Genomic DNA, 7,500 nt, shown 5'->3' with positions numbered 1-7,500 from the left:
CTATTGAGGCATCAACCTGGGATGAGCTGGGGTCTGACATCCCCCTGTTGCCATGGAGGTCTAAAGGATGACCATTAGTTGTGGTTCTCGCCCCGGGACTTGGGTCAGAGTACAGCCGAAGTGGAGCACTTGTGTCGGACTAGGGAGGCTGTGCCGTGCCCCCTGGAGGTCTAAAGGATGACCAGTAGTTGTGGTTCTCGCCCCGGGACTTGGGTCAGAGTATAGCCCAAGTGGAGCACTTGTGTCGGCCTAGGGAGGCTCTGCCGTGCCCATGGAGGTCTAAAGGATGACCATGAGGTCAAAAGGATGACCAGTAGTTGTGGTTCTCGCCCCGGGACTTGGTCAGAGTATAGCCCAAGTGGAGCACTTGTGTCGGACTAGGGAGGCTGTGCCGTGCCCCCTGGAGGTCTAAAGGATGACCAGTAGTTGTGGTTCTCGCCCCGGGACTTGGGTCAGAGTACAGCCCAAGTGGAGCACTTGCGTCGGACTAGGGAGGCTGTGCCGGGCCCCCTGGAGGTCTAAAGGATGACCAGTAGTTGTGGTTCTCGCCCCGGGCCGTGGGTCTGAGTATGGCCCAAGTGGGACACTTGTGTCGGACTAGGGAGGCTCTGCCGTGCCCCCTTGAGGTCTAAAGGATGACCATGAGGTCAAAGGATGACCAGTAGTTGTGGTTCTCGCCCCGGGACTTGGGTCAGAGTATGGCCCAAGTGGTGCACTTGTGTCGGTCTAGGGAGGCTGTGCCGGTCCCCCTGGAGGTCTAAAGGATGACCAGTAGTTGTGGTTCTCGCCCCGGACTTGGGTCAGAGTATAGCCCAGTGGAGCACTTGTGTCGGACTAGGGAGGCTGTGCCGGGCCCCCTGGAGGTCTCAAGGATGACCAGTAGTTGTGTTCTCACCCGGGTCGTGGGTCCGAGTCTGGCCCGAGTAGAGCACTTTGGTCGGCTACCGGGGGGTGTGCCGTGCCCCCTGGAGGTCTAAAGGATGACCAGTAGTTGTGGTTCTCGCCCCGGGACTTGGGTCAGAGTATAGCCCAAGTTGAGCACTTGTGTCGGCCCTAGGGAGGCTGTGCCGGGCCCCCTGGAGATCTAAAGGATGACCATGAGGTCAAAAGGATGACCAGTAGTTGTGGTTCTCGCCCCGGGACTTGGGTCAGAGTATAGCCCAAGTGGAGCACTTGTGTCGGCCTAGGGAGGCTGTGCCGGGCCCCCTGGAGGTCTAAAGGATGACCAGTAGTTGTGGTTCTCGCACCGGGACTTGGGTCAGAGTACAGCCCAAGTGGAGCACTTGTGTCGGTCTAGGGAGGCTGTGCCGGGCCCCCTGGAGGTCTAAAGGATGACCAGTAGTTGTGGTTCTCGCCCCGGGCCGTGGGTCTGAGTATGGCCCAAGTGGGGCACTTGCGTCGGACTGGGGAGGCTCTGCCGCGCCCCCTGGAGGTCAAAAGGATGACCAGTAGTTGTGGTTCTCACCCCGGGTCGTGGGTCCGAGTCTGGCCCGAGTAGATCACTTTGGTCGGCTACCGGGGGGTGTGCCGTGCCCCCTGGAGCCATGGAGTGAGCTCCAGCAGACTGGTATTTTTCGGAGAACCAGGCCCACACTCCTCAGACTTTGTGCCCAGGGACAGGCCACCAAAATCGGCCGCGGCTCGTGCACTTTGCCCCTGCGTTTCTCCCCAGAACCAGAGCCGGAAAAATCCCAAAATTGATGCCCAGAGATAGTCGACTCTGCCTGGAATAGATTGCCACCCAACCCGCCAACTCACGCTGGTTTTCCGATGGCCTCACCTACTAACCCGAGCATGGTCATCGCTCGCACCTTCCAAAACCTCCAGGGGCGCAGGCACTTTTCATTTACTGGCCATAAGGCCGACCGCCTTAAGCGTTAAGCGATAAGCGAAAGGCTTAGTTTGGACTTAGTTTTTGGAGCGACGAGGTCGCCGTTTTGTCATTCTGAACCGATTTTCACGCGGTTTTCGACTGCCTGCGCCTGGGGAGCCGCCCAGAAGCCCCAGGCAGTGTTCTGGGTGGACTTCCGGACCGGTCCGGACCCGGTACCGGCCGGGGGAACCGCACCACGCCTCTCGGGCGTTTCTACACCGATTTTCGCGGGGTTTTCGACTGCATAGACGGGGCCACCTGCTGCAGGGCCCGAGGGAGGGCCCTGCCTGAGCTGGGTCCGACGCAGGGCCCGGTTCCTGGAGCCCGCTGGGGGGGGGGGGGGGGGGGTTCTCTAAGGCTCACGGCGGGCTGCTGAGGGGCCGGATCGGATGCAGACAGGCGCTCCTCTGCCCAGGTCTTTGCTCCCCTGCCCCACTAGGAATGGAAGACACACTGCCAACAGCTTCTGGAGGGTGATGGGCCCTGCTGCAGACCAGGTCCGACCCAGGTTTCAGCTATCCCACCCCGCAGGGACTTAAAGACACACTGCCATCAGCTTCTGGAGGCTGCTGAGCTCTACTATAGAGCAGGTCCGACCCAGGTTTCAGCTCCTGCAGCCCACTAGGACTTAAACACACACTGCCATCAGCGTCTGGATGGTGATGGGCCCTGCTGCAGACCAGGTCCGACCCAGGTTTCAGCTATCCCACCCCGCAGGGACTTAAAGACACACTGCCATCAGCTTCTGGAGGCTGCTGAGCTCTACTATAGAGCAGGTCCGACCCAGGTTTCAGCTCCTGCAGCCCACTAGGACTTAAACACACACTGCCATCAGCGTCTGGATGGTGATGGGCCCTGCTGCAGACCAGGTCCGACCCAGGTATCAGCTCCTGCACCCCGCAGGGAATTGAAGACACACTGCCATCAGCTTCTGGAGGCTGCTGAGCTCTGCTATAGACCAGGTCCGACCCAGGTTTCAGCTCCTGCACCCCGCAGGGAACTAAACACACACTGCCATCTGCAACTGGAGGCTGCTGAGCCCTGCTGCAGACCAGGTCCGACCCAGGTTATGGCTCTCCCACCCCCCTGGACTTAAACACACACAGCCATCAGCTTCTGGATGGTGATGGGCCCTGCTGCAGACCAGGTCCGACCCAGGTTTCTGCTCCTCAACCCCGCAGGGAATTAAAGACACACTGCCATCAGCTTCTGGAGGCTGCTGAGCTCCGCTGCAGGCCAGGTCCGACCAGGTTACAGCTCTCCCACCCCGCAGGGAATTAAAGACACACTGCCATCAGCTTCTCGATGCTGCTGAGGCCTGCTATAGACCAGGTCCGACCAGGTTTCTGCTCCTGCACCCCGCATGGACTTAAACCCACACTGCCATCGGATTCTGGAGGCTGCTGAGCCCTGATGCAGACCAGGTCCGACCCAAGTTTCAGCTCTCCCACCCCGCAGGGGATCAAACACACACTGCCATCAGCTGCTGGAGGCTGCTGAGCTCTGCTATAGACCAGGTCCGACCCAGTTTCAGCTCTCCCACCAGGCAGGGACTTAAACACACACTGCCATCAGCTGCTGGAGGCTGCTGAGCTCTGCCATAGACCAGGTCCGACCCAGGTTTCAGCTCCTGCACCCCGCAGGGACTTAAACACACGCAGCCATCAGCTGCTGGAGGCTGCTGAGCTCTGCTATAGACCAGGTCCGACCCAGGTTTCAGCTCTCACACCAGGCAGGGACTTAAACACACACTGCCGTCAGCTTCTGGAGGCTGCTGAGCCCTGCTGCAGACCAGGTCCGACCCAGGTCTCAGCTCTCCCACCCCGCAGGGACTTAACACACACTGATATCAGCTTCTGGAGGCTGCTGAGCTCTTCTATAGACCAGGTGCGACCCAGGTTTCTGCTCCTCCACCCCGCAGGGAACTAAACACACACTGCCATCAGCTTCTGGAGGCTGCTGAGCTCTGTTACAGACCAGGTCCGACCCAGGTTTCAGCTCTCCCACCAGGCAGGGTCTTAAAGACACACCGCCATCAGCGTCTGGAGGCTGCGGAGCTCTACTATAGACCAGGTCCGACCCAGGTTTCAGCTCCTCCACCCCGCCATAAGCTGCTGGAGGCTGGCTTCCGCTCCTCCACCCCGCCATCAGCTGCTGGGGGCTGGCTGGCTGCTGGAGGCTGGCTGCTGCTGCTGCTGCTCCTCCACCACGCCATCAGCAGCTGGAGGCTGCTGAGCTCTGCTATAGACCAGGTCCGACCCAGGTTTCAGCTCTCCCACCAGGCAGGGACTTAAACACACACTGCCATCAGCAACTGGAGGCTGCTGAGCTCTGCTGCAGACCAGGTCCGACCCAGCTTTCAGCTCCTGCACCCGCAGGGACTTAAACACACACTGCCACCAGCTTCTGGAGGGTGATGGGCCCTGCTGTGGACAGGTCCGACCCGGATATCAGCTCTCCCACCAGGCAGGACTTAAACACACACTGCAATCATCTGCTGGAGGCTGCTGAGCTCTTCTATAGACCAGGTCCGACCCAGGTTTCAGCTCTCCTACCAGGCAGGGACTTAAACACACACTGCCATCAGCTTCTGGAGGCTGCCGAGCCCTGCTGCAGACCATGTCCGACCCAGGTTTCAGCTCTCCCACCAGGCAGGGACTTAGAGGCACGCTGCCATCAGCTTCTGGAGGCTGCTGAGCTCTGCCATAGACCAGGTCCGACCCAGGTTTCAGCTCCTGCACCCCGCAGGGACTTAAACACACGCAGCCATCAGCTGCTGGAGGCTGCTGAGCTCTGCTATAGACCAGGTCCGACCCAGGTTTCAGCTCTCCCACCAGGCAGGGACTTAGAGGCACGCTGCCATCAGCTTCTGGAGGCTGCTGAGCTCTGCCATAGACCAGGTCCGACCCAGGTTTCAGCTCCTGCACCCCGCAGGACTTAAACACACGCAGCCATCAGCTGCTGGAGGCTGCTGAGCTCTGCTATAGACCAGGTCCGACCCAGGTTTCAGCTCTCACACCAGGCAGGGACTTAAACACACACTGCCATCAGCTGCTGGAGGCTGCTGAGCTCTGCTATAGACCAGGTCCGACCCAGGTTTCTGCTCCTCCACCCCGCAGGGAATTAAAGACACACTGCCATCAGCTTCTGGATGGTGATGGGCCCTGCTGCAGACCAAGTCCGACCCGGGTTACAGCTCTCCCACCAGGCAGGAATTAAACACACACTGCCATCAGCTTCTGCTGGCTGCTGAGCTCTGCTGCAGACCAGGTCCGACCCAGGTTTCAGCTCCTGCACCCCGCAGGGAACTAAACACACACTGCCATCACCTTCTGCTGGCTGCTGAGCCCTGCTGCAGACCAGGTCCGACCCAGGTTTCAGCTCCTGCACCCCGCAGTGGATTAAAGACACACTGCCATCAGGTTCTGGAGGCTGCTGAGCTCTGCTGCAGACCAGGTCCGACCCAGGTTATGGCTCTCCCACCCCGCAGGGACTTAAACACACACCGCCGTCAGCTTCTGGATGGTGATGGGCCCTGCTGCAGACCAGGTCCGACCCACGTTTCAGCTCTCCCACCCCGCAGGGGATGAAACACACACTGCCATCAGCTTCTGGAGGCTGCTGAGCTCTGCTAAAGACCAGGTCCGACCCAGCTTTCAGCTCTCCCACCAGGCAGGGAGTTAAAGACACACTGTCATCGGCTTCTGGAGGGTGCTGAGCCCTGCTGCACACCAAGTCTGACCCAGGTTTCAGCTCATCCACCCCGCAGGGACCTAAACACACACTGCCATCAGCTTCTGAGTGGTAATGGGCCCTGCTGCAGACCAGGTCCGACCCAGGTTTCAGCTCCTCCACCCCGCCATCACCAGCTGGAGGCTGGCTGCTGCTCCTGCACCCTGCCATCAGCTGCTGGAGGCTTCTGTTCCTCCACCCCGCCATCAGCAGCTGGAGGCTGGCTGCTGGAGGCTGGCTGCTGCTCCTCCACCCCGCCATCAGCTGCTGGAGGCTGGCTGCTGCTCCTGCACCCCGCCATCAGCTGCTGGAGGCTGGCTGCTGGAGGCTGGCTGCAGCTCCTCCACCCCACCATCAGCTGCTGGACGCTGGCTGCAGCTCCTGCACCCCGCCATCAGCTGCTGGAGGCTGGCTTCTGCTCCTCCACCCCGCCATCAGCTGATGGAGGCTGCCTGCTTCTCCACCCCGCCATCACTAGCTGGAGGCTGGCTGCTGGAGGCTGGCTGCAGCTCCTCCACCCCGCCATCAGCTGCTGGAGGCTGGCTGCTGCTCCTGCACCCCGCCATCAGCTGCTGGAGGCTGGCTGCTGCTCCTCCACCCAACCATCAGCTGCTGGACGCTGGCTGCAGCTCCTCCACCCCACCATCAGCTGCTGGACGCTGGCTGCAGCTCCTCCACCCCGCCATCAGCTGCTGGAGGCTGCCTGCAGCTCCTGCACCCCGCCATCAGCTGCTGGAGGCTGCCTGCAGCTCCTGCACCCGCCATCACCAGCTGGAGGCTGGCTTCTGCTCCTACACCCCGCCATCAGCTGATGGAGGCTGCCTGCTTCTCCACCCCGCCATCACTAGCTGGAGGCTGGCTGCTGGAGGCTGGCTGCAGCTCCTCCACCCCCACCATCAGCTGCTGGACGCTGGCTGCAGCTCCTGCACCCCGCCATCAGCTGCTGGAGGCTGCCTGCAGCTCCTGCACCCCGCCATCACCAGCTGGAGGCTGGCTTCTGCTCCTCCACCCCGCCTTCAGCTGATGGAGGCTGCCTGCTTCTCCACCCCGCCATCACTAGCTGGAGGCTGGCTGCTGGAGGCTGGCTGCAGCTCCTCCACCCCGCCATCAGCTGCTGGAGGCTGGCTGCTGCTCCTCCACCCAACCATCAGCTGCTGGACGCTGGCTGCAGCTCCTCCACCCCACCATCAGCTGCTGGACGCTGGCTGCAGCTCCTCCACCCCACCATCAGCTGCTGGACGCTGGCTGCAGCTCCTCCACCCCGCCATCACAGCTGGAGGCTGCCTGCTGCTCCTCCACCCCGCCATCAGCTGATGGACGCTGGCTGCAGCTCTCCACCCCGCCATCTGCTGCTGGAGGCTGGCTGGCCGCTGGAGGCTGGCTGCTGCTCCCACACACCGCCATCAGCTGCTGGAGGCTGGCTGGCTGCTGGAGGCTGGCTGCTGCTGCTCCTCCTCCCCGCCATCACCAGCTGGAGGCTGGCTGCTGCTCCTACACCCCGCCATCAGCTGATGGAGGCTGCCTGCTCCTCCGCCCCGCCATCACCAGCTGGAGGCTGGCTGCTGGAGGCTGGCTGCAGCTCCTTCACCCCGCCATCACCAGCTGGAGGCTGGCTTCTGCTCCTGCACCCCGCCATCAGCTGCTGGAGGCTGGCTTCTGCTCCTCCACCCCGCCACCAGCTGCTGGAGGCTGGCTGCTGCTCCTGCACCCCGCCATCAGCTGCTGGAGGCTTCTGTTCCTCCACCCCGCCATCAGCAGCTGGAGGCTGGCTGCTGGAGGCTGGCTGCTGCTCCTCCACCCCGCCATCAGCTGATGGACGCTGGCTGCAGCTCCTCCACCCCGCCATCACCAGCTGGAGGCTGCCTGCTGCTCCTCCACCCCGCCATCAGCTGCTG

This window comes from Nothobranchius furzeri, unplaced genomic scaffold, assembly GCF_043380555.1.
Source record: "Nothobranchius furzeri strain GRZ-AD unplaced genomic scaffold, NfurGRZ-RIMD1 Scf182, whole genome shotgun sequence".
Classification (NCBI taxonomy): domain Eukaryota; kingdom Metazoa; phylum Chordata; class Actinopteri; order Cyprinodontiformes; family Nothobranchiidae; genus Nothobranchius; species Nothobranchius furzeri.
This window is presented reverse-complemented; position numbering follows the sequence as displayed.